Source organism: Bactrocera dorsalis, chromosome 4 (genome assembly GCF_023373825.1).
Source record: "Bactrocera dorsalis isolate Fly_Bdor chromosome 4, ASM2337382v1, whole genome shotgun sequence".
NCBI lineage: Eukaryota > Metazoa > Arthropoda > Insecta > Diptera > Tephritidae > Bactrocera > Bactrocera dorsalis.
Window position 1 is genome coordinate 9,335,166 of NC_064306.1, and position 24,951 is coordinate 9,360,116.

Here is a 24,951-nt window from a genome sequence, read left to right on the forward strand (position 1 = left end):
AATGCAACAGCTTCTGTTATAGCTTATGCAAGCGCTTTTTTTGCGTTTCTTGTTGGACTTTTGGTCATCTATTTGTGCAAAGCCAACATTTCAAGGACTTTTTGCTTTGCTGTTGATTTCTCCTTTTAATTTTATTTTGCATGTCCTTCTGTTGCATTATACTTCCATCCATTTGTTTTTAATGCGCGCGCATTATGTCAACACTCGTGCAAATGGCGTAGCAGCAGCGGCAGCAACTTGTGCAACAACTACAACAGCGTACATTCACGACAGGATGTCGTCGACAATGCAAAACTTATTGACTAAGGTTAGTTTTTAGGGGCACAACCGAGTTTGTTGCCTTGTTTGCGTTTGCTATTAAATAATTTATGCGTGCGTGTGTGTGTGTGTGTACGCCGAAATAGGGTTGCAAATTAAGCGGAAAGTGGATTATACAATTCGCGCGCAAAAATTAAAATGGTATGGTGGTGAGGCAGGGTTAGCAGCACGAGATCGTCAATATAAAGAGACAGCAAATGAAGGAAGAGAGGGGAGAGTGGCGCGTATCAGTAATGTGATATTGATAACACTCAAGTTATTACTATGACATATTGCCTTAAAAGTTGGACCAATATACCCTTCTTCTTCTTCTTCTTCTTCTTCTTTATTAGCGTAGACACCGCTTACGCGGTAATAGCCGACTTTACAACAACGCCCCAGTCGTTCTTCCTTGGCGCCAATTGGAGTTTCCAAGCGAAGCCAGGTCCTTCTTCACCTGGTTTTTCCACCGCAGTTGAGGTCTTCCTCTTCCTCTGCTTTCCTCGGTGGGAGACACTAGCGTTCCTTAAATACTAACTCTGCCATACCCCTACTGAACGGATGGACTGTCATAAATTATACTACAAATTCGTGTCTCGTTCAAATTAGAGACTCAAGTTATTTTCACTAATAATCCATACTCACCCTAAAGATACCGATTCTCGTTTGCAAGCTTTTAACTTGCAAAACTCTGCGTAGTCCATTAGAATTCAACAGATTCGCAAAAGTAACTTTAGACCAGTCTCTCCGTAAGCCCAGTTTCTCATTAGTGATGGGGCTCTTGACGGGCCACTGCCCTATTGGCATACATGCTGTAAGACTGGGAATTCTACCGGACGCCGCATGCAGAAGCTGCTTGGAAGAAGATGCGGTAGAAACTAGCCAGCACTTCCTTCTTGACTGTCCCGCTTTTGGGAGATCAAGACTTAGACACTTGGGGGCACATACCTTCAGACATCCCACCGAACTGGCGGGCGTAGAAATTAAGCGCCTTTGCAAATTTGTATTGGCTACTAAGCGTTTTGCCGATCTCTAAGTCCGAACACGGGAGTTCTTTTCTTTTCAATGGCTTCACAAAGGACTACTTCTAGTCCACGTGCGATCTCTGATCAGCCATTTAACCTAACCTAACTTTGGACCATTGGATATTATGTGATCACACAGCTTGTCCCACGATCTGGTCGAATGAATCCAATTATTAATCCAATCAATCGACACACTCTATCATTCAAACGTTTACAAAACCCCACAGAAATTGCCCGCCACCTGCCATTTCGGAGCTTACAATTGAATCTCGATTTGAGAGCTTCAGTTCTCCGAGTTTCTCGGAAAGAAATTGCAACAGGTGACTAAGTGGTAAAGTTAAGTTCTGTGAAACTTTTAACAGACTCTGCGGCCTCACTGTCGATCCAGTGTATCACAGCTCAGATGCTTACAGCGTAGTCTTAGCAATGCGGTACAAGTGCAGGAGAGATGCTCCATTGTTTCCCTGGTGCCCTGCTCTAGACATTTCCTGCAGTCTTTTCGATCTGTCGGTCCCAGCATGGGTCTAGTTAATATTGCCATCATGTTCCTACAGTCTCTTGTAGTGCCAATAGGAATTTTGTGTCAATAAATGTGAAACCTTCTGGTCATGTAGATCAAATAAAATTCGTACGTTTGGATCAAAATACACTTAAGCTCTGACAGTCTTGGCGTACTTTCATATAAGTGGTTTTAAGTTGGATTATGTGACGGTGTTCTAGCTAATCTGATTTCTGACTGCCTTCGATAGTCATAGAAAGCTAGAAACTTATTTAAATGCAAGTTTGTGGTTTTTCAAAGTTTTGAAGAGCAGGTTTTCTCTTGACACACCAATGTGATCATCTCCGGAATGTTCCTGATGTCGCTTTGTCTTGATATCGGTGAGATTTTACTCAATATACTATAAAAATATACTTATTAAATAAAAGATGGTTGAGTATTTCCTTTATCGTTAGATATTTTGTTATTGTAAAGAGAACTACTATAATATATTATCTTTACTTTGCTCTCAGTAAGCGAGATACTCGAATTTAATATATATACTATTTAGAAATAATCTTAGATAATATTATCATATTTTATTACATTTTAAAACTGACTACCAGACGCGGGCTTCGGAACACATAGATAGTTCATGATTACAGATAGCTTGATTTAAATGTCATAACATAGATTTCTTTGGAAAAAAAGATAGTGTTTTCATATCTACTGCTACTTGAGCGGCTATCCAGATTAAAGCTTGCATTTGTAACTGAAGCCTAGACCTAACGGTCGAGTAGATATTTGTGTGTAATGAGACTAAGATCTCTCTTACTAGAGCTTTGAGAGCTGGGAAGTGAAAAAGGTTGATAAATTTTAATCTATAATTTTTAAAAATTGGCTTTTCTAACCTCACTTTGAATCTCGGTTAACTTTATAACTGTAGAATTATTTTGCGGAGATGTGACATTCAAGAGTTAGGCATTATGTCTACAGAAAGAGTATGCTATTGCTCTCTTACTTGATTGTGACAATTGAATGTGATTCTAATTGTTAGAAAGAGAGACTACGATTTGACGCGCCTAAAATGGATATGGTGTCAACAATAAGAATAGATGATATGGACTGAACGCTCTCTAGTTTGAGCTTTGAGTGCTTTAGAAATGCTTAAAAATGATCTATAATTGTTGCAAATATCGATTTAGCTTCAGTGTTTGATTTCTTCTTTATTTTCGAATAAATTTATTAAGGGGTCAGTAGGGTAATCTGGCCTGTTTGTTTTTTGACATTTTTTTTCCTAGAAATTTTTATTCTACAATAGAACTTTTTTCACATCTCATGAAGTACATACATACATATATCGTGGAGTGTATAAACAATTTTTTTCGGAATTTTTTAATGGCATCTGTTGGAGAAAGGGCTAGGTGAGTGAGATGCGTTTTTACTGGTGGACACGATTTCGCTTGGTTATGTGGCTTTGTATTCGCCATTTGTTTTATTGTTCCATAGAATTCTGAGAAGTAAATGTGGAATGCAGCTGTGTAAGTTTTGTTCTTTAGCAGCTAAAGCAATAAGCTTGTGAAGCTGGCCCGAGAATTTTTGAATGAAAGCAGTCTGTAATACGCTGCAGACAGTGCACAAGTATTTAGGTCAACAGGATGAGACTACTGAGAGAGAAAAAAATCAAAATGCAATCAAATATAAAAAATACATGAAATTAAAAGAAACGATTTTTAAAATAAAATAAAATGAAAAGCAGAAAAAAATGCAAATTTTTTTTTAAAAGAGCAGTTACGCAGGATTTAAGTGGCGTTGCAATATACTCCTGCATATAACATTGAGGTTATGTTAGCGCAGCGGCTTGTGTGAGACTCTAAATGGTATACGGCGTTATGGGAATGCATTTTGGCGAAACAATGAACAAATTTAAGTCGCTTATGCCTTTTTAATATTTTTTTTTTGTCAATTTTTTTTTTCCTTGTTATTTTTTTTGAAATTTTTTTTTTATTTTTGTTCCTTTTATCAAATTTTTTTTGAATTTTTTTTTTATTTTTGTTCTTTTTATTAAATTTTTTCATCATAAAAACACACTACTCGCATTGAACAACCATGTAAACGCTGCTCAACCGCTCTATTCATATCTTTTCACTATAAATGCTTGCAGTTTTGAAAAATATTTGCAGGTATGCATGCTACCTGCCGTGTCTTAAGCCCAGCGCCATACCAACCAGCCAACCATAATCGCTTGAAACGCGCAGCTCCTCCTACTTTTGCTGTTGTTGTTGGCTTTGTGTCAGCTAACATCATCCTGTTCATTTCCTGCATGCATTTTTTACCTGGTCTTCTTCTTCCTTGTTTTATCCCTATTCATATGCCGATTGCTTTTGTTCGCCGCACTATTTCAAGCGTTTACAATTTACCATTGTGTCTTCAGACAAATTTTCAAACTTGATGCATATACATGCTTACATACATATAATACTTGCATTGCAGCCAATACCAATAGATTCGTTCGTATCCTTTTCATGCACCGCTCCCGTAAATACAACAATTACAGCAACTACTTGAACTTTATGCCAACTGAACTTTATATGGCACTTTAGCTGCCATAACTAGTTATTATTGTTCTTGTTGTTGTTCTTATTTGTAAGTTGCAATACAAAAAACTAGTAGTGCGACTACTAATCCTGTGCGCCGCCTTACCCCTGCTTGCATATCCTGTTTAGTGCAGCAAAAGTCTTGCAGCGTTGAGTGAACAAATGGTGGGGAACAAATGGCGTACAAGTATTCATATATACATAAATTATCAGAATGACATCCCACAACCGCCGATATCGGACCTCTATAGCATATAGCTGTCATATAAACTGTATAATCACAATGAGGTCTTAGTATGGAAAACTTTTTTTTTAGACGAGATATTTTGATGTTCCTTCTCCTTGTCTTTATAGAAGCCCATCGGTCTTCGTCCATGTCTTTTGGAGATTCCAAGTATAGCCAGATCCTTCTCCACCTAGTCTTTCCAATGAAGTGGAGATCTTCCTAATCCTCTGCTTTCCCCGGAGGGTACTGCGTTTGAACCATATAACAGAACGGGAATAATGAGTGATTTATAAAGTTTGGCCTTTGTTCGTTGAGAGAAGGACTTTACTTCTCAATTGCCTACCCAGTCCGATTAGGCACCTGTTGACAACAGTTATTCTGCGATGGATTTCCAGGCTGACATTGTTGTTGGTGTTATTACTGATTCCACGATAAACGCAATTATCTACGACTTTAAAGTTATGACTGTCAACAGTGACAACAGTGACGTGGGAGCCAACTACTTATCGGCCTAAACTGAGTATTAGTAAATCGGGTACATGGGTCTGATAAGCCTGCAATTATTTAAGGTTCACTCAGCTGACATCATTTTCCAAAGGCCAAACCATCCCCTCACATAAATTCTCTGCATTTGAATGTTGTCCTAATATTGAAATTCCTTGCGGATACAGAACTGTTGATACTTGACCTTATAATGCCAAACATGCACTGTTTTCTGAATTGACTCTCAGTTGACATTGATAGTGTGTGTCATCAAAATGTGAAACCAAGTTCTTCCCCACTAACTCCTTCCAATAACTCGACTTTTAAGTACCGACCAGCTTGTACCGTATTCAATGATAAAGAGTTCGAGACTTTGTACTCGTTTAAATGACCTGTTTTAGTCGGAATTTGAGTCCCGGTTGACATAAAGTATGGCACAATAGTTCTCGTAACATAGTCGCCTTTAAAAACCTGTAGAGTTCCACAGCTGGCGTTGTCTACGCCAATAAAGAAGAAGGGTTCTACAATTCCTACACAGAATCCTTCTCTACACTCGAAACTGCGTTTTCTACTATTTTCCCGATCTAAAGGTAGATTATCTGGGTTTAAGACACAAATCAGCTCTAAGTACTTTGTACAGTGATCGAAAGGGCTTTTGTTCCTTTCGCAATACGCTCATTACCAGTTATTTGGCTCGAACGATTATCCACTATAGTTTGAGCCGATTGTGGGTAAACCATTTTGTGGATTAGACAGATCGCACCTACTATAAATTTTATTCGGAAGGCGGTTATTGGTCAAATTCGTAATGTTAAAGAGCTGATGCTGAAATTTTTCAGCCCAGCTTCTGCAAATGAAAGTATTTTCGGAGTTGATCGAGAGCTTTCTGACAGTAAACTCATCCGCTCGTTACGCCTCTCCTTCAACGGTTTCTTGCTACCCATAGCTCCCTCGTCGGTATGAGGACAGAGAGCGAGCCGCCAGTGTTCGGTTTGGAGTCACCATTATCTAAGTGATTCGATTTGAAGTGAAAGTATGTGAGGACATTCGAGTGTTCAGACACGTGTTATTTTAAGAACCCACATTTTTTGAGTCTGATAGCTACTTTCGCATCCATAAAGATTCCGAGGATATCTACGGGCACTATGTGCAAGATGGCGTTAAGTGCCATGGTTGGAGTGGATATGCATTTTACTAAGAATAATAAGTATATATACATACATATATGTATAGTTCCATACACATATGTATGTAAATCTAATATAATCATTCCTTTATATTTACTATCCATACATACATACATACATATTCCTGCCCTATCTCAATAGCGCTTGCATTGAGAGCGGTCATCACGCTTGGCCTGTTTGTCACTAAACTTCTTTAGTTTGGATGTGGTTACCTCAACCCCAACCCCTGTTTTACAAAAATAGTTCTAACTTGCGGTCACCAATCGCATTCTTTCGAGGATATCGCACTTAGAATATTTTTGCTTCGCGTTTCAATCTCGAATGCGTTGATAGGTAGCTATATGAGAATATAGTATTAAGCCACGCCTTGCTGTGTCGATTGGATCTAGAGGAACGTTTTCCTGATTTATATGATGTATTTCTACTAGATTCTTTACCTAAATTTTACAAGTATATATCTTACAAATCGCTTCGATGTTTCAGGAAGCCTTTCTTCATTTCTTTCCAATGAAGTACTTTTATTTTAGTCCTAAGATTGTGATGAAAACCGAATTATTTTGCTATCTCTGGACTAACTTCCCTTTAGATAAGTTTCAGGTTCTATCTGATATAAAATATTTGGTCTCACTATTTGACTTTCCAAGAGTTGTTTGAGAAGTTTGGCTTCTATATTATTCAAATGACTATAGTATAGTGATCTGCGAAAGACAGGAGATATATGTATGTATATATTTGCTTGGTGCTAAGATCTCCTTAATGGTTAAACTATCCAGCTTTTTAGTTCTCAGAGTCTTATCTCGCTAATATACGGCTTTCTTTCTTCTTCTTTCCGGAACTTGTAATCGTCGATAATTATTAATACTCATCTTTACATATGCTCTTATTCAGCTCAATCAATCGGTGTTGCTAAGGATGGTATAGTTATATTTATTGATTCCCTTAACGGAAAGTTGTCTTCATTTCTTTCCAATGAAGTACTTTTATTTTAGTCCTAAGATTGTGATGAAAACCGAATTATTGGTATTGGTACTCAGAAAGCATTGAAAGTTAAGAAGAAGGAAAAACCAGGTTAGCTCTGAATTTCCAAAATCTGGACATTAATCGAGAAGTCGAAGAATAAGTCGAACGAATTTTTTGAAGATGGCTTTGAAATAGTAAACACGATCGATTACCAAATTCTTCTACCTACGACGACAATGGCTATTTTAAATAAACCAAAAAGATATGGGAACTTTATATTTTATCTTCGGGACCTGAGCTGGAGTATTTGGAACATCTCTTAGAATCTTAGCCCGAGCAGAATTCGGACACTCAGCTATACTACCGAAAGAGCCGAGAAAAGTAGTCTATTCTATAATTCAATGAGTCTATCTATTGATAAAATTATCAAACCTACCTTAGCCTATCGAAATAGTTGAGAAATGAAGTAAATCCATAACTCTTCCTTGAGCAGTTTCTAATTAGAGACTATCCAATGACAAAATTATCAATTTAAATATGAAGTTTTCGTTCGATTGACAATTGAATACTCTCCCTAAGATCCCTCATCTAAACTGGAACTGAAAAAAGTGAAATCTCATGTGAGATTCGAGTGATCATCACGTACCAGCGATCTTAGCCAAATGTAATGTCAGTGGCACATAATAGAAGTCAAAGGAAACCGTTAGCTAAGCGAACGAGACCTCCACATAATGAATGAGAAATAAAACCCATAAAATGGGATAAAATATACAAGAAAGTTTAATGGCAGCAAAGAGAGCATAGCGCGTTGAGAAACTCACAAAGACTTCATGTAATGGAAACCGCATACGCTAAAGCCACAACATGTGAGCGAGTCAGCGGTGCATGACTTACAGCTGTCATTATTAAAAAGCGGCTAACCGAGCAGCTAGCAAATGCGAATTGGTGAAAACCCCCGAACGGAAGCGTGACATAAAAGAGAAAGGGGGAAACCAACGAGCTTGTGAAAGAACTGGCCACCGTTTAGCGGTCAAAGACCGGCCAAGCCCTTGATTATGAAATTTCAATGTCAAACGCCGACGCCAGCGTCAGCACGCACAGGCGTGACTGGGATAAGACAACAACAAAAATGGGAAGAAGTAAATTTATTTTTGACACATAGTTTCCAAGCGATGACACCAAAGTGGCGAAATAGCTGACAAGCAAGAGCGCGAGAAAGCAGTGGTTGAGGCGCAGGTGTGGGCGCGGGCGTTTAGGGCTAGCGATTTGCCAAAAAAATGCGTGTGTATGCGTAACCGGCTTTCGACGAGTAGTGTGCGGAGTGGTAGCCCGAGGGAGCGTGAGCGAACCGCCGAGCAGTGTGACTCAACGCGTGGGACAGCATGAGGTGCTTCTTTGCTGTGTGTGTGTGTGTGCGTGGTGGCGGCGCGCTATAGGCCGCCTATGATGTCGAGGGCATTCAACCTCACGGTCATGGCGTTCAAAATAAATACTTACTCATTATTTGATAACGGCAAAATTATACTAGGATGACAATGACAATGGCAATCACGTCCAAGGCGAAGCAAAACAAATTCATTTAGTAATAAAGCAAAAGGAATAAGACGCGTGACAGCTGCCGCAGCAACGTTGGTAAATATTGAAATAAGAAAAGTGGCCAAAGGCAGCAAAAAAATAACAGTACATATACGATTGTTTATACTATTAACGCCGTAAGTTGATAAGCTCTTGTGTGCCTGTGACAGCTAGCCTATTGACTGCTCAGTGCAGCGGGGTGGCGTGTGCGGATTTAATGAATTTATACATATGTGTTCCGCAGTTGCTGGGTCGCTGCTCTCAGCTACCCAGTGCATTGTCCGATAACAATAATACACGCGTAAAGTGCGATAAGCGCCATCGAACACCATCAAGTGGATTGAGTAACCGCGCCGCGACCGAGCGAACACTCTGCGCACGCAGCTGCGAGCTGAAGAAGTATGCGGCAATAAAAAATATTTTAAAGTATTGCAGAAAGTGCCAACAAAGGGCGTGTAGTGTCGAGGTTTGGAGTTACTTGTGATATATTTGACTTCTTAATAATTTGTTATTATATAAATACAACTCTGTTTGTGAAAAAAGCTTGAGCTCTGTGCAGGATTGGAAAACATTAATCTGCAGCTCCTTGATCTCCATCCAGCCGATTTGAAGTCGACGTTTTTGTGAGTCCTACTTTCTGTGTAGTTTAGCTCGATATCTCAGCTAACGTCTGAGCATTGTCGTGGAAAGTTTACACAACACCTACCACAATATTTAGCTTTGTTTTTACTTTGTTTGTTATTTTTCGATGAAGCTGGAATCTTACAAAGTATAAATTTTTGCAGAGCTATGCTATTTCCTGGTACCGTGTTCCTTCAGAAGGAAAGCCTAGAAGTGTTGTGTGATATTTCATGTCGAGTTTCCTGTGACCTCTAGTGGATAGTACTTAAATTTATCTAAGATTTAGACCAACTCTTTTTGGCAACATTGCTCAGAAACAATTTAGCAAAGTTCTCATAAGTTCCAAAACTCAAACTATGCTTAGCCGAACCTGAATTCGTGTGTTGCATGAATGGGAAAATACACTCGGCTCAGCTTTAAGCATCCATACTGCAGGCACCCTAAGGCTCAGTAGTTGACTATAGCTTATGGATGGTCTTTGGAGGGACGTTAATCCAGCTTCTATTGTTATAATGCTATTGAAATAGGCTCAAGTGTCCTAAAATACCGATATGGAAGACTTAACTTGACTTCTTCTTCAATATTCTTCTTAAATTCAATATTTTGGATGCCGAGAGTGGAAAAATGGTTTTGAATCAATCCCATTAAGTACAATTTTCGGTTTCTGGAGCCCAATCTCGATAAGTTGAGCACTTTGACAAGAATGGAATCCTCCTACAATTGCTTGAAGAACAATCTTTCGATTTATTTGCATACATGATTCTCTTGTAATGCCAAGTAATGTCTTAAAACGTTTTTACGAAACATCTTCAAACGCTTTTAAATCTTCATTAAAAAGAATTGGACCTGCATACGGTACATGCCTGGTTATCTGTTTTTAGTCTAAAGAAAGTGTTCTGTGCGTTATAAAAAGTTTTTGAAAGCTGTTTTCTATAAAATGTTTCTTAAGTTCAACTAGACTATACTTTTCCTTATTAAAATTGTATGATCCTTTCAGGTATTGTTAGAATTTCCAATTGGTCAGCCTTAGTCTAGTGTTTTTTATGTCTTAAAGTAGTTCTTCGCCTCTATTCCTTCAGTTACTTGAGGTTAGTTATTGCAGTTGTCTTCGGAACTAAAAATATTCCACTGACATAAACTTTCTAGGCCACTCACCTCTCAAGAACTAAGCAGGATATATGCGACGTTCCTTTATTAGTTCTCTAGACTACTAAGTTGTTTCTAGTAGTAAAAGAACCCCTAGTTGTAGACCAATTGATCTTATAAATCCGGTTATTTAAAGACGAAGTTAGCCTATTTCATCTCAAAATTGGGTAGGATAGTAGGATTGAATTCCTTAGTCGCTAAGATCTATTCAGTAGTGTAAGAAACTATAGTTGTATGTTAACTATTTCTATATTTCTGCTGTAAAAGCTTGGAAGCTCGCTAGCTTAATTCGTATAAAAAACCGCTAATCACTCACTTCAAATCCGGGGAGTGTTAGTTCAATCTTAAAGGTTTATAATTTGCCAGTGCCAACTAGTACCGGAAACCCAAATTTGACGTCATAGGAATCCTTTAGATCTCTGTATTGAAAGCTCAAAAGAGAGTCTACATTCATATCTATGCGCAAATTAATTTAAAAAGTATCGATTAGTTAATCTCCTCTTTTTTAACGTTAACAACGAAAGATAATTAATAGTCGCCGCTGAAGTTCGACATTTTGAAACCACTTCCGCCTAGTTTAACTAAGTTTCTTAAGGCTCTTTAAGGCCCTAAAAGACCTCCGGTCGACCATTTCTATGATGAGAAACAGCGGTTCGTCCGAACTAGAACTCATTAGGCTTAGTTACATTTCATTGGGGGTGAAATGATTCGCTTTCTCACTTTCGCTCGCTTTCAAACGGATATTTTTCGGCTACCCAGAGGATACTTGGTCTAAGACCGGAACGCGTGAGCTGCTTGAGCCATATGTAAAAGAATCGTTTCTGGCCACTGTCAAGTGAATGGCGCTTATAGAACTTTCCTCTTGTGTGAATTTGTACACACGGCTTCCTCCTCTAACACTTGCTTCTTCGTACTGAGTAGGTAATTGAGAAGTGAAGTCCTCTCTCGATGAACAAAGACCAAAGTCACTCATCATTCATGTTCTGCTATATGGTGCAGAGACATGGGCGATGACAACATCTGATGAGTTGGCGTTACAAGTTTTCGAGAGAAAGTTTCTGCGCAAAATTTATACGACTTTGAGCATTGGCAACGGTGAATACCGCAGTCGCCGGAATAATGAACTGTACCAGCTAGACGACGACATTGGCATAGTTCAGCGAATTAAGAGACAGCGGTAGCGGTAGGTCATGTCGTCCGAATGAATGAAAACACTCCAGCTTTGAGTGTATTCGAGACAGTACTCGCCGGGGTGCGGAAAAAGACCTTAACTCCGTTCGAAAGACCAGGTGGAGTAGGCTTGGGTATACCTGGAATCACGTAACGACGCTAGAAACTTTTTTTCCTTTTTAAAATCTCTGTTAATAGCTCGGTCGTTGACTCATTTATACTACTTATAGACTCCGAAATGTTGTTCTTTATATCTATAAATATCCTAACGTAATCAGGAGTCCTTTAGAATCACCGAATCTCATTTCTAGCTCAGTAAATGACATAGTTATGCTACTTTTGTACAACAAAATACTAGTCCTTGTTTAGAAAATGTCCTAAAATTGCTATAAATGACGTTACGGGACTAGAAGACCTTTTGGTTTTCCAAATCCTTCTTCAAAGCTCAGTCCATGACCCAGTTATACTACGCCTAGGCTCTCAAATGCGGTTCTTTGTTAAAAAAATATCCTAAAATGGCTTCCCTAATTATTCAATTTTATAAAATTTTGGAAAATTTAATTTCTCCTATGAGCATTCTAAACTTATTGCTCTAGAATTATTCAATTCATTTCCAAAGTTAAAGCCGCGGCGCTGCTTTGTCGCATTCAATTTAAATTTCATGCAACAAATAATTTAAATACCGATTAAATCGTATGCTGCTACCCTTCGTCGTGAATTTAAACATCCATATGTCTCTCTGTGTGTGTATGTATGCATACATGGGTGTGTATGTGCGTCTGCAGTGCACTGATGTGCCTAACCTCAGACAATGCCGCCGTGCTTGGCAAAATTGTTGTGTCGCAATGCCAGCCCCCTTTTTTATGCACAACAACGTCAAATGGCAGCAAAAAAAAAACAGCAACAAAATAACAACAATAACAACATGCTAAACACGCAGTCACGTTTAAAGTCACACATGTGTTGTCTGCCGTTATGCAGCCGAGTGTGTGCGTATGTTCGTGGGCAAATGCAACATTGCGTCCACACGATTTGCGCACGAGTCTAGCTGTCTACAAAAATTGCAGCTGTTGCTGTTGAAATGCCAAAAAAGCAAATATGCAAAGAACAACAACAAAAATTCGAAAAAAACATTTAATGCGAACAACAACAATAAAACTCATATGTATGTATGTTTGTAACAGCAACATGCCAAAGGATGTGGCAATGCCATAAAAATACAAACACGCACATTTCTGCATAACAACAACAAACAATGCAACGAACTGCAAGCGGCCGAGGGTGAGCGAAGGACGCGCGCGCAACGTGTTGACGGGCGCAAAGACCAACGACCAGCACACATTTCGCCAAAGCGCAAAAAAACTGCAACCCCAATGCATAATATACCAACAACAACAACAAACGCCGCTGTAAACAACAACAACAGCGGCAGCAATATGTGCACGACTGCCAACGACAGGAGTAATGAAAGCCAGCAGCGCGCACCAACACATACTCGCATTGCAATGTTTGTTTGTGCATGTGTGTGTGTGCTTCTAAACAGTGCGCCCGAATCAGCGCAGCAACACGAAGCGCCAGCCGAACACAAACTGCCAGCGCTCGGGTTCAATGAACTTGGACGACCCTGAGCGAGGTCAGCAACCCCCATTCGGCTCGCACACAGCTGGCTGCTGTACACACACACACTTTACATTTCCATACATATATACATAAATCTATATGAATGTGTGTACTAACCCTGCTGTCGTCATCATCGTTCATTGAAACGACGTCGTCGTGCTCAGCACGAATCGTTTGCTTAAATGAAACTGAATCGTCGCGTCGCTTTCGTCAGCGGCAAAAACAACAACTAACAGCAGCCGCTTCATTATCACCATCGTGTCACATTGCGCCCAACCGCCCTCATTCACGAAGCCGCAAGCAACAACACACACGCATACACGAGCAATGTAATACAACAACACGAACTTCATTAACAGCAACTTCATCAACAGCGCCAGCGCATGGTTAGTTGCTACAGTTCTTGTGCTTCTTCTTCTTTTTTGCCGACGAACTTCATCATTGAGTCGTCGCCGTCGTTGCCGGGGTCGTTGATGGTCGTTATCCCATATACCGAGAAAAATCTATTTTTATGTTCTGCATACAACACGCATACATACACACACACTCTCGAGTTCTATTTCGTGTTTGTCTCATTCGTGTGTCCGTGTGCTGCTTCGTACGTTCGTTGGCCCTTTTGGCATATTGCTTTTGTTGTTTTGTGTAATTCATTTCGTTTGTGGCTCTTGTTGTTCTTGCTGTTGCTGCTGGTTGTCAGTATGTTGTTAGCACCTTAACGGCTATAGCAGCAACGTACAGCAATATTTTTGTACAAGCAGAGAGCGCAAACGAGCCACTCACTGCTCGTGGCTAATTTGCATGGCGCAGAGTTGCCACCACGTCAACAGTTGAAATGTCCAATACTCTGCAATTAATTTTTGAAAAGCTTATTAATTTGAATAATTAGTTGAAGTGAATTTCATTTTTTTTTGGTTACAATTTTTAATTTTTTTTTCAGAGTTGCCAACTTACTGATTAATAATACATAAAAAAAATTATAATATGAAAATTACTTTGAAACGGAAAATTAACAAATTTTTGTCTCTTCTGTTTAAGCGAATCACAAGTAGGAGAAATTTCCAAAATTATAGAGTTGCCAAGTTAATTTCTACATTAAAATTAATATTAAACTTTTATTTTCTTAAAATATATATATTTTTTATTAATTATAGTCAAACTGGAAACAAAAATTTTTGTTCAGTTAACTTAAAACTAACAGGGTTGCCAATTCAGCAAAGAAAATAAACATAAATTTGCTAAAAAAAACAAAAAAAATTAAAAAGGATTAGAGAAAACTTACTCTGTTACCTTTAAAAAACATAGACTAAGCTATTACAGTCAAATATATTAAATATTAAAAAGCAGTGTTGCTAAGGAGCCAAGTTAGTAGTAGCATACCTTGGTAAAAAATTTATAGAAAACCAGGTAAGGAAGAGTTTTCACACACTTTTTATCCTTTAATGACTATTGTGGTTCGATGGAATAGTGGTTCGATTACGCCCATCTACAAACTCGTCAGCCCTTTTTTCCGAAGGAACATGTATACAATTATGACATCTCAAATTTTAATCAACTTACAGCTTGCACGAACGGTCAGTCAGTCATTCGGATTTCAACTCGTCTCATCACCCTATAACTATCTCATTACAAGAAAATTTCAGCTTGCGAAGCCCGAAGCCATTGATAAAAATGATCTAAAGTTTAGTCATTTATTGTCTCAGAATTGATTTATACATTTTCTCAGACCCAAGCTTGGTGAATACACTTTGATGGTCTAATAGATTCCATTTTCCCAAAACATATACGAAAATATCTTCAAATTACCAAATTTTACCTCTAAGTACTTACACACTGTGGGTCAAATGCTACGAAACTAAAATACCTACAGTTGCGGAATCTACCTTGTAAATCCCCAAATAGAAATCTGATTGGGATTTGTGATATTTTTGTCAAGATCTTAGATTACTAGTTTGAAATTATACATACTAACCTAAAACTTGTAAGAATCTTCGAACTTTTTACTAAATTTTTATGTAGTAAATTGCTTTTAAGAGCTCCGAAAATTTCTGGCCGATGTTTTGATTCGGTATTTTAGAGTGTACCATAGTTTTAGAAAAGTGAGACCAACTCTAAAACTTCAGCAATGCTACTACTTATGATTCTTTACTGTTGAATGAGTATTAACTCAATCAGAAGAAGAGTTTTTCAGTGCGGTTGAGCTAAGGAAGCTTCAATACATGTGAAAGAAAATTTAATTTATCGCGACCCAACTGGTTCACGAGACAATCGGGCCACCGAAATGTGGTATGTTGTTAGGCTTTGAGAGACATTTCTTTCACTGAATTTGCGTACTAATGTAAACTCGAAAGTGAATCTAGATTCTTCGTGCATCTTTACATTTGTAAAGCTCGCTTCAATTTTAAAATATATATTATATATAAACATAGCTACAGCGAAGCTGCGAGTGAAAAAGAAACACTTTATACTTGACCACCTTTACCAATTTCTAAATATCTTCACACTAGGTTAGGTTAAGTTAGTCTGGTAAGCCAATGAGCCACGCATAGACCAGTTTTGGTCCTTTGTGATACCAAATGGAGTTCAGTTATCAGGTCTTTGAGGAGTAGTCGTTCTTAGAATGCCTGCGCTTGATGTAAATTTAAAAATACTCTCTGGCAGTGTTGATCACATTTTCAGGTGTTAACCATACACTATTCTTGGCATATCGCCCACTATCTCATTGCTCTCGATGGCTTTGTGACCTGGTATTCTGTAGCAGTGAAGTTGCTTGCTTCTGGTAACACTTTCCACTGCTGTCCTGCCTTCTAAGACACTTCTGGCCGAAATGCGATACCGAGGTTACCGCCTTGATTACGACCTTGACTTGGCTGCAATAGAGGCCAACTCTTCAGCAATATGTAGCAACGACCTCAGCTTGAAATATACGCTAGTGGGCCGGCAACTTAATTATAACTATATTTTTTAAACTAAAACGCAGTTCTGAGGAATAATATTAAATTTTTAAATTACTCTAATATTATTCACTCCCTCTCATTGCTTTGGCAACCCTAACTGCCAGTGTTCCACATGTTCACCCCATGCACATCTTCGTCTACACTTCTAAGCGTATGCGAGTGACATGAATCGCATGCTCTCCGCTGCGGTTGTTGGTCTGAAGGTTGTGCAGCACTACTACAAGCACCGCCGCTCGCTTTGCCTTCTTCCTTACAGGTATGTCTCCCCGGGGAGCATGCGCCGGCACTGACAACAATTAGATACTTTAACTTGCTTGTTGTCTTTGCAGTGATGTTGTTATAGTTTGTTGTTGTTGTCTTTGCAGTGATGTTGTTATAGTTTGTTGTTGTTGTTGTATTTGCTGTGATGTTGTTATAGTTGGTTGTTGTTGTCTTTGCAATGTTGTTGTTATTTTCATTGGTTGTTGTTATAGTTTGTTGTTGTTATTTTCATTGGTTGTTGTTTTGTTATTGCTCAACTGTCATGCCCGGCTGGCTGGCGTTTGCACTTGCTTGACAACCGTGGCGTCTAACAACATGCTGCCTGCTTGGCCGCATTGCTACTGCTACTATTGTTGTTGTTGTTGTTGCCATCGGAGTCGCTGCTTTGGTGTTATAAATATGTAAATTTTCTTGTTGCACGCCGTTTGCTTGCCACCAGTAGCGGCTGATTGTTGACAGCGACTGTTTTAGAGTAGCATTATTGCAGTTGTTGTTGTTGCTATTGCTGTATGCCTGGCTACTAGCCTGTCTGCGCGCCTGCCCTGGCAGTCTAGCTTGCTGGCATGTTTGGTTGGTTGGTTGATTGTGTGTGTTTTGTTGTCATTACGGATTTCCGCATTGTAATCCTGCCGATGGCCTTTGTACACCCTTATTTACATGTTGATGAACCGCACTTGTTATTTTTTATTATTGTTTTCGCTTACTCTGCTGTTGCATAGTTGCATGCATACTTACGTTGTTGCTTGGCATTTATCGCTCGGGCGTTGCGATGGGTGGGTCGTATCGGCCCTCGGCACGCGCTGTCAAGCAAATTGCTTGAATGTTGCAAATTGTTGCAGACATCGGTGCGTATTGTTGTTGCTGTCGACATAGAGTCACATGTAGGGTTTTAATAGACACGAATGCCGGCATGTATTTATTTACCGTTTATCCATTTTATTTGCATTTTTTCGCTTGCCTTTATAGTCAATTTAATTATTTCCTTTAAGTCCATCAATCATTGACTGGCGGTCAGTGATCTGTTGACAATTTCCGATTTGCGTTGTAATTATAGCGAATGTGTGTGTGTGTGTGTTCGCAGACGGCGGAAGTTCAATTGTGCTCAGTTCGTGTTGAGGTTCTCATTTGAAACTCTGTTGCTTGATGAGCTTTTGTACTTCGTCGAATACCAGTATACTCCGCTTCGAGCTTCCATAATCAGAAATTATTTCCGACTCTAAATTTTCCAGCAGTGGCTCATTATAGTTTACTCAAAACTGATTTAAACGTTGAGCCGCCAGCTTTGGGCACTGTTTGGAATACTCAAACTCTGAATTGATTTAAACGTTGACCCGCCAGCTGTAGTCACTGACTGCTCCACTCAAACTCACTTTGCGACTGTGACACCTTACTGGTATCCACAAGATCTCTAAGTATACTTAATTTCTTCTTCAGCTCTGTCAAACTTGGATGAGTGCTTATGTGCATAGGTCATCGATATTGAATCAAATATAAACTCATATATGTGTCTTCTTTCCTCAATCTCTAAAAGCGTATTCATCCATTGGGCGAACCTAAGTTAGATACTACTAAGCTCAGCTAAATCCAGAATCCAGAACTGCTGTATCAAACTGTACCAGGCAAAGCAAATGTCCAAATGTTCAAATTATTCAGATATAAGACTACATTGTACGGAACAGAACTCCAACCACTCATCCAAGAACTTTTGTTCAAAATCCGATGAGAAATTACAAGCTTTACGAAACATTTCCCAAACTTTATATAACAAAACTCAAATCGGAGTCACAAAATCTTGCAGTACAAAAATGGTTACCAGCATCGGGTACTTAGCTGAAATGAGACTCGGAAAAACCCAATAACTCAAGTTTTACTGTCAATATCTGTGGTTGTTGTAGCGAGTTCATCGAAATAACAGTCATTTTGCAGATAAAATCCGGGTCAAGTACCTTGACGTGGAACTGGGTGTTGTGGGAATTGATCCCCCTCGATCTCTTATGTCCTTGACAATAGTAACTAAACGCTGTGGCTCGGAGAAAAAATTTGGTATAACAATCCAAAACTGCGGCGTTCATCATTCTATAGTCGCTCGATTATAAGCTGTGCAGCGGTTGTGGGTTACTACAATAAATTGAAAGACTAGCTCCGGACCTTTAGTAGATAGGATTTTGCACCACTTTTAAAAAGCTTTTACTTGAGCAAAGCTCTGAACTTTTTGAAATTGTGTGGAAGTAACTACTTTATTAACTTGTACTCTTGTTCATCATAACTACATTATGTCTTATATATACTTACTTAACCAACTGTAAGGATTATGAGCGTGGAGTCAATTGCTATAGAGTTCAGTGCTTTCGGAACGAAGAAACTTTGTGATATGTTATTACGACTAAACCCTTATAGTTTTATGAATACTCTCTTGGCCTGGCAACATACCCCATTCGAGAGTTATTACCCAGGTCTTTCCCTATGAGTTTTTTACCCTTAATTTGGTAGGATGAGTTTCTGTCTCAAAAGACTTATGTTGCTTCGTGGTTGTAGCCCAATTTTTATTAATTTTTAATTTCCTCCAGAGCCTGCGAATTCTTTGAGACCTTTATTATCCGCACCTTTCCAGAATAATCCAGTTAGCATTAGAGACAGATTAACATATATATGATATATGTATATACCTTACCTACCTTGACATCTATATAGATCTCTTTAAGATTGTAATACTACCGGGTCCATAAATCTTTGTCCTGCTCAAAATTCAAGTCCGTTCCAATTACGTTGAACGGTCTGCCATGGGAATGACTTCTAATAGTTTTGTTGAGATCGAGCTTTTGAACTACAAAGGTTGGTCGTCAATTTGATAATGGAAGAATGGAATTTAGTTTAGATGTTAAGTGCTTTGGACTATAATAACTCGTTATTGATGAGTAAGGAACGTGTGGAGCGCGAAGAGCTGTAATTATTACCTAGTAATATTTACCAAAGTTAGAAGTAGTTATAGAGTTCTTACAAGGATGGTATGACTGAAGGTAGATTTAGAAGCTTTACAAGTCTAGTTTGACTGTCGTAGTTGTAGTGTCGCTTTCGGATGATTCGGAGTTGAAGTCGGAGTCGGAGACAGTTTTATCTATGTAGTAAAGAGTGGTTTGACTGAAGGTAGTTTTAAAAGCTTTACAAGTCTAGCTTGACTGTCGTAGTTGTAGTGTCGCTTTCGGATGTTTCGGAGTTGGAGTCGGAGTCTGAGTCAGTTTTATCTATGGTGCATTGAGTAACCGGGCTAGAAGTAGTTTTAGAGCCTTTACAATTCTACTTTGACTAACAAATTGTGAGATTGTTGTCGTAAGGTCGCTCTCGGATGATCTGGAATTGTATTCGGAGTAAATTTTAACTATGGCTTTAATGAGGAAATATATTATATGGTTTGTAGATTTTATTACCAAAGCAAAAGATTTTGATGCAGTGAACGTAGAAATAGTTGAGGTTAGCTTTCTATGAAGTGCGGTTTTGGGATTCTTGAACTTAGAACTCCCCTCGTAGGGTTAACTTTTGACGGAGAAACACGCAGAATTTGCGAAATTTTAAAGACATAGTAGACTTTAAATCGAACTTCAGCACACATTTTACCAACTACACCTAAATGTATGCAACATTTTCTGCGGGCATCTTTAAAGATTGCAGGCTACTTTTAGGCGCGCTGCCAGCTAAAGTTGTAACTAAAGTACAGTGAGTAAATTGCGAATACACGTTTATTACCATTATAATAAAACAACAACAAAAACACTACATTCCAAGCAATGCAGCAAAGCAATGAAAAATTGCACGAAACGTAAACAAAATCCAATTAAAGAACAGAAGTAATTAAGAAGCAAAAGAAAAAAGTCTGTGCAGAGCAACCGTTGACCACCATGATAGGGAAATACGCGGAGCCTGTGGTGTGCGGCTAAAGGCCGGCGAACCAACTAGCAGACGACTACTATAATATTATTGTGCAGACGAGCGAGAAGAGGCGAAAGACGAGGCGCGAGGAGCAATTACGAGCTGCAAGCGTTGCAAAAATGTATACAGAAACTTACTATGTCTGTATGTATGCATTTATATAAGTATGCATGTGAGTGTGTGTACCGTGCAATGCGCCCTCTTTGTCAATGCGTACTTTGTTGACCTTTTAAGTTGAGGTTGGCCACCGATGATGATGACGTTGCAACGACCCGTCAACATTGCTAACCACCGATATTGCTACGCTTTTTCTTCCATTTGTCTGTGTTGTTGTTGTTATTGTTTTTGTTGCTGCTATTGTGCAGTGCATGGTTGCGCGCTGGTGTGCTTGTTATGCTGTGTTGCTATTGTTGTTGGGGTTAATGAAACCGATTGGCACAGAAAATGCAACACTGCAAATGCGACCGGCCCATATGGAACAACGAACTCAGGAAGACCCAAGACCGTTGACGAGACAGCGACACCAATACAGACGAACGCCGCATGTATATGTGTACGTATGGTTGAGTGTGTGCTTGGAGAGGCGCATGCCCTCGCACTGGCAGTCGTTTGGTGCAAATAGTTGCAGGCGTTGCACTAAAGAGCGTTGTTAGTGGGCTCAAAGAGTGGCGAGCGAGATAAGTGCAGCTATGAAGAGAAGCAGTAGGTTGTAAATGTTTGTTTGTGTTTAAAGAGCGGCGAAGCAGGAAGTAATTGGAAAACGTTAAACGAAGTGGGTTTAAAGAGCGCATATACATGAAATTGAAATAAGAAACCGCAACAATTTAAAAAAATAGTTTGCTTTCAGCAACTTCTTGCATCATAAGAAGAAGGGGCTTTAAACGAAGTCCATGAAAAGTGGTACTATCATTGCCTTGTGAGCCCCAAGAGCTGCAACTTTTGATAACAAACAAACTTCCTCGTTGAGTCGCTAACACCATCTACGAAGTTCAATGTCATACTTGTATATCGACAAGGGTAAATAAAAGGCTCGTTAAGTTCCAGTTGGCTCAGTGAGGTCATCCCACGTAATTCTATCATTTTCAGAGGGATTTTGGGTGGGTTTGGTAGTCCAGACCAGGTTAGTTTTAGTCATCCCACGTAATTTTATCACTTTAACAGGGATTTTGGGTAGGTTTGATAGTCCAGATCAGATTGGTTTGAATGAGAAGCTCAAGTTATACTGGATTTATACTTTCGAACATTTAGTTTCAGTATTTTGTTTTAAGCTAGCGGTGTTTTTGTTGTAGCGGCAGAGTTCTGCTGGGTTGACAGTCCTTGACCGTATAAAAATCCGCATCCGTCCAGGTACGTAGACTCGATTGTCGTGGAATCGGTCAAGTTAACGATATTTTGGAGGCTGGAGTGTCTTAAAATGTATGAGATTTTCTGCTATGTAGCAGTTCGAACGGTTTTATCAACATTTCTTGCCCGCTAACCTAAAAGACCGTTCTATTGAACGCCATAGAATTGTCACTATAAAAAATTGAAGCTCCTGAAATAAGCTTCTTCATTCTGGAGCAATTGTTGGGTCGTGTCCCTTTCCCTGTTATAGCTTCTCTTTATTGTTTGGTTTTGTCTACGGACCTTTCGTTGATAGACGCCTATTCGTTTTTAGTTTAAGGTTAGTTTTTGACCCAATGTCAGGTGACTGCTTGGGCCCTGTTCGATTTATCTGTGCGCTCTATTAACCTAAGTTTACTAAAATATCTGAAAATTTCGAATAGTTTAAGCAAATTGTATAAGTTCGTTATCAAAAGTCCAGCCTTACACTTAAAGACTACCGGATCGAAGCTGGATTTGGTTTGAAGTTTGTATGTACATTCCGAAAACGTTTAGTTTCAACCCGAAGTCGGTATTTTCAGATGATCGGAATCATTTCATGTTCCTAACTACATATTGTATTTCAATATCCGTTTCTTGGACTTCCGATAAGTCATAGTTATTGTGGTTCCTAAGTATTTGAGTTCAAAAAGTAGAGCTACATGTCGGTAAGTTCCATTGACTCACCTACTTTAAAACCAATTTGAATAAAAATTAGCTTCACCGTTAAAAACTTGGACATTTGCGGACTGACTGGAACGGAATATTATGTTTTGGATTTTATAGAACGGGTTTCTTTCTGTCAGTAATTGAACGGTAGCTCTATTTATTCACGATACAGAGCTTCTCATCGCCAAAGCGCGCAATAATATTGTCCAATCTTAAAAATAATCTCAAATATTCTTTCAATAGGAAAAAATACTATCCCTGACTAATTCCTTTTGTTTATCGTGCTTTTTCTAACTAAATTAATTGCTCTCTAAATTAATTACTCTTCAGTACACATAACAACTACTCTTCTTTACACTGCACTCTTTGAATGTTATGCTCTTAAATTACTCTTTTACCAGCACTCTTTAAGTAACTTGTGTACTCTTCATTTTCGAATTACAACTGCTCTTCGCTACACTCTCTCTTAATTTGCTCGCGCTTAACAATTGAAAGTGAACGCGTTTGCAAGCATTCACGCAAACAACAACATCTCCACCCGTCCACGACCCGACGTCCAACGAAGCCCTCGCATTTTACCAAATACCAACAACCTCAGCACTTTGTCGTCTTCCCGTAGCGCAGCGCTGGCTTGTAGCCATGCACAACAACAACAATGGCATTGTTTGTGCTGCTCACACCCAGTTATCAACGCGCATGTTGCAGCCAAAACACTTCCGCATTTTCTTTCACACGAGCATTTCGCTTTTTTGTTTTGCTCTCGCAAGCGCTAGCTGTCTCCCTTTCTCTTTCTCCAACAATGCACTTTTTGTTTGTTTATCGCTACTCATCTCCGTTGCACTGTAGCTTTGCTGCAACCGCCGGCCTTCTTCGCTAGCAAAAGCAATGCAATAAATGCGAAAGTGCGTGGAAAGTGGAATCATAAAAAAACTTTCGCGCCATTTTCATTTTATTTGACGTTTGTTTTGTGCTCTAATTTCTCTACCTTTCTGTTTTTATTCACCGTTTCTTTGCTGTCAGCACTGCAACTGTTGCATTTTCATTTTTATGACAGCTGCAGTTGGGCACTTGCTGTGCGGATTGCAGCGCTTGAGTGCTGCTATCTACCGTTAGATGGCGCTTGTGGCGCCACATGTGCCGTTGTTTTGATTGTGAAAGCTGAAAGTTGTTTAAAAAGACAATTTTGAGCGTGAGGTATGCATTTTACGCTAAAAGTTATTATATTTGATTCTCGGCATAACAAGTCATTATGCTTAAACCAACACATCGTGTAAAATATAGTAAAGAAAATTTCGGGATCCCGAACTTTCGGGATTGTATATTATATTTAATTTTCGACGTAAAGAATCCGTATGCTTAAACGAACACAGCTTAAAATTTATTACGGGAAATTTTGGAATCCCGAATTTTCGGGATTATAAAATTAAGCACCTCTAAAATTGTCAATATACATATCTATGTAATATAGCTAGAGAATTTTGTTTTTAACATTAAAATTTGAATCCCGAAAATTTCGGGATCAGTATTTTTGTCATAAACAAGTGTGAGTAAAACGTCTTAAATTTTTTTTTGAAAAAATTCTCAGATTTGAATCTCGAAATTTCGGTATCATAGTCTTCATTATCTACTTACACATATCTAAAATGCTTATAATCATCCAATTTTTTTCTACAATCCACAGTTTTCCATACAACTTGAAACAATTGGCAAACACTCATCACCACAACAATAACAACAACTCGTCGTACGGTAGGTAGTCGCTGCAATTTTGTTGACGCCACTTCAACGCCACCAGCAAATCACTCAACGGCAGCAATACTGAATAGGCGCACAGCAGTGCTAAGAAAAGCGCCAGCGACACAAATTGCCGCAACAAAAACAAAAGCAAAGCAGTTTACAGAAAATGAAGTAAGTGAGTTGTTACATGCCATAAGCGTGAAAATAAAAATTGCACTCAAAACAGAAACAACAACTAAGTGTAGACGAAGCGACTGCAATACACATAAACCGCGTCGCAGTAACAACAACAGCAACAATAAGAACTATATACATAACAACAACATAAACGACAAGAAAAGCAGGAAAACTGACCAACCCGACGATTTTATGGGGTAAGTCAACGACAATGTTGCATATACTATACACATCTACTATATATGTATGTATTTGTAGTTCGTTTCTTCCTGTCTTTCTTTTTTTATCTTCACTCTTGTTGCTGTATCACAGTACCGCAGTTGATTTTCGCTGAAATTTTTTTGCATTGCTTCGGTCAGCTACCGTTACTGCTGGTTTCCTGTTCGCAATGGCAACCTTTTCAGCGCCACTTTTGCTCTTTTTCTCACAGGCAACACTGTACAGGGATAATTTCAGGGTATTGCAGGTGTATTTTTAAATAA

The 24,951-nt window shown here is 38.9% G+C and overlaps 1 long non-coding RNA gene across 1 annotated transcript in view; it reads left to right on the forward strand.

Annotated features, from left to right (window-relative positions):
• Positions 1 to 24,647, forward strand: part of LOC115066342 (uncharacterized) — a 67,314-nt gene extending 42,667 nt beyond the window's left edge. The window contains exons 3-4 of the long non-coding RNA XR_007422663.1: positions 24,237 to 24,463; positions 24,519 to 24,647. This is a non-coding gene — a long non-coding RNA (uncharacterized LOC115066342). The remainder of the gene's footprint in view (positions 1 to 24,236; positions 24,464 to 24,518) is intronic.
• The last annotated feature ends 304 nt before the right edge of the window (positions 24,648 to 24,951 follow it).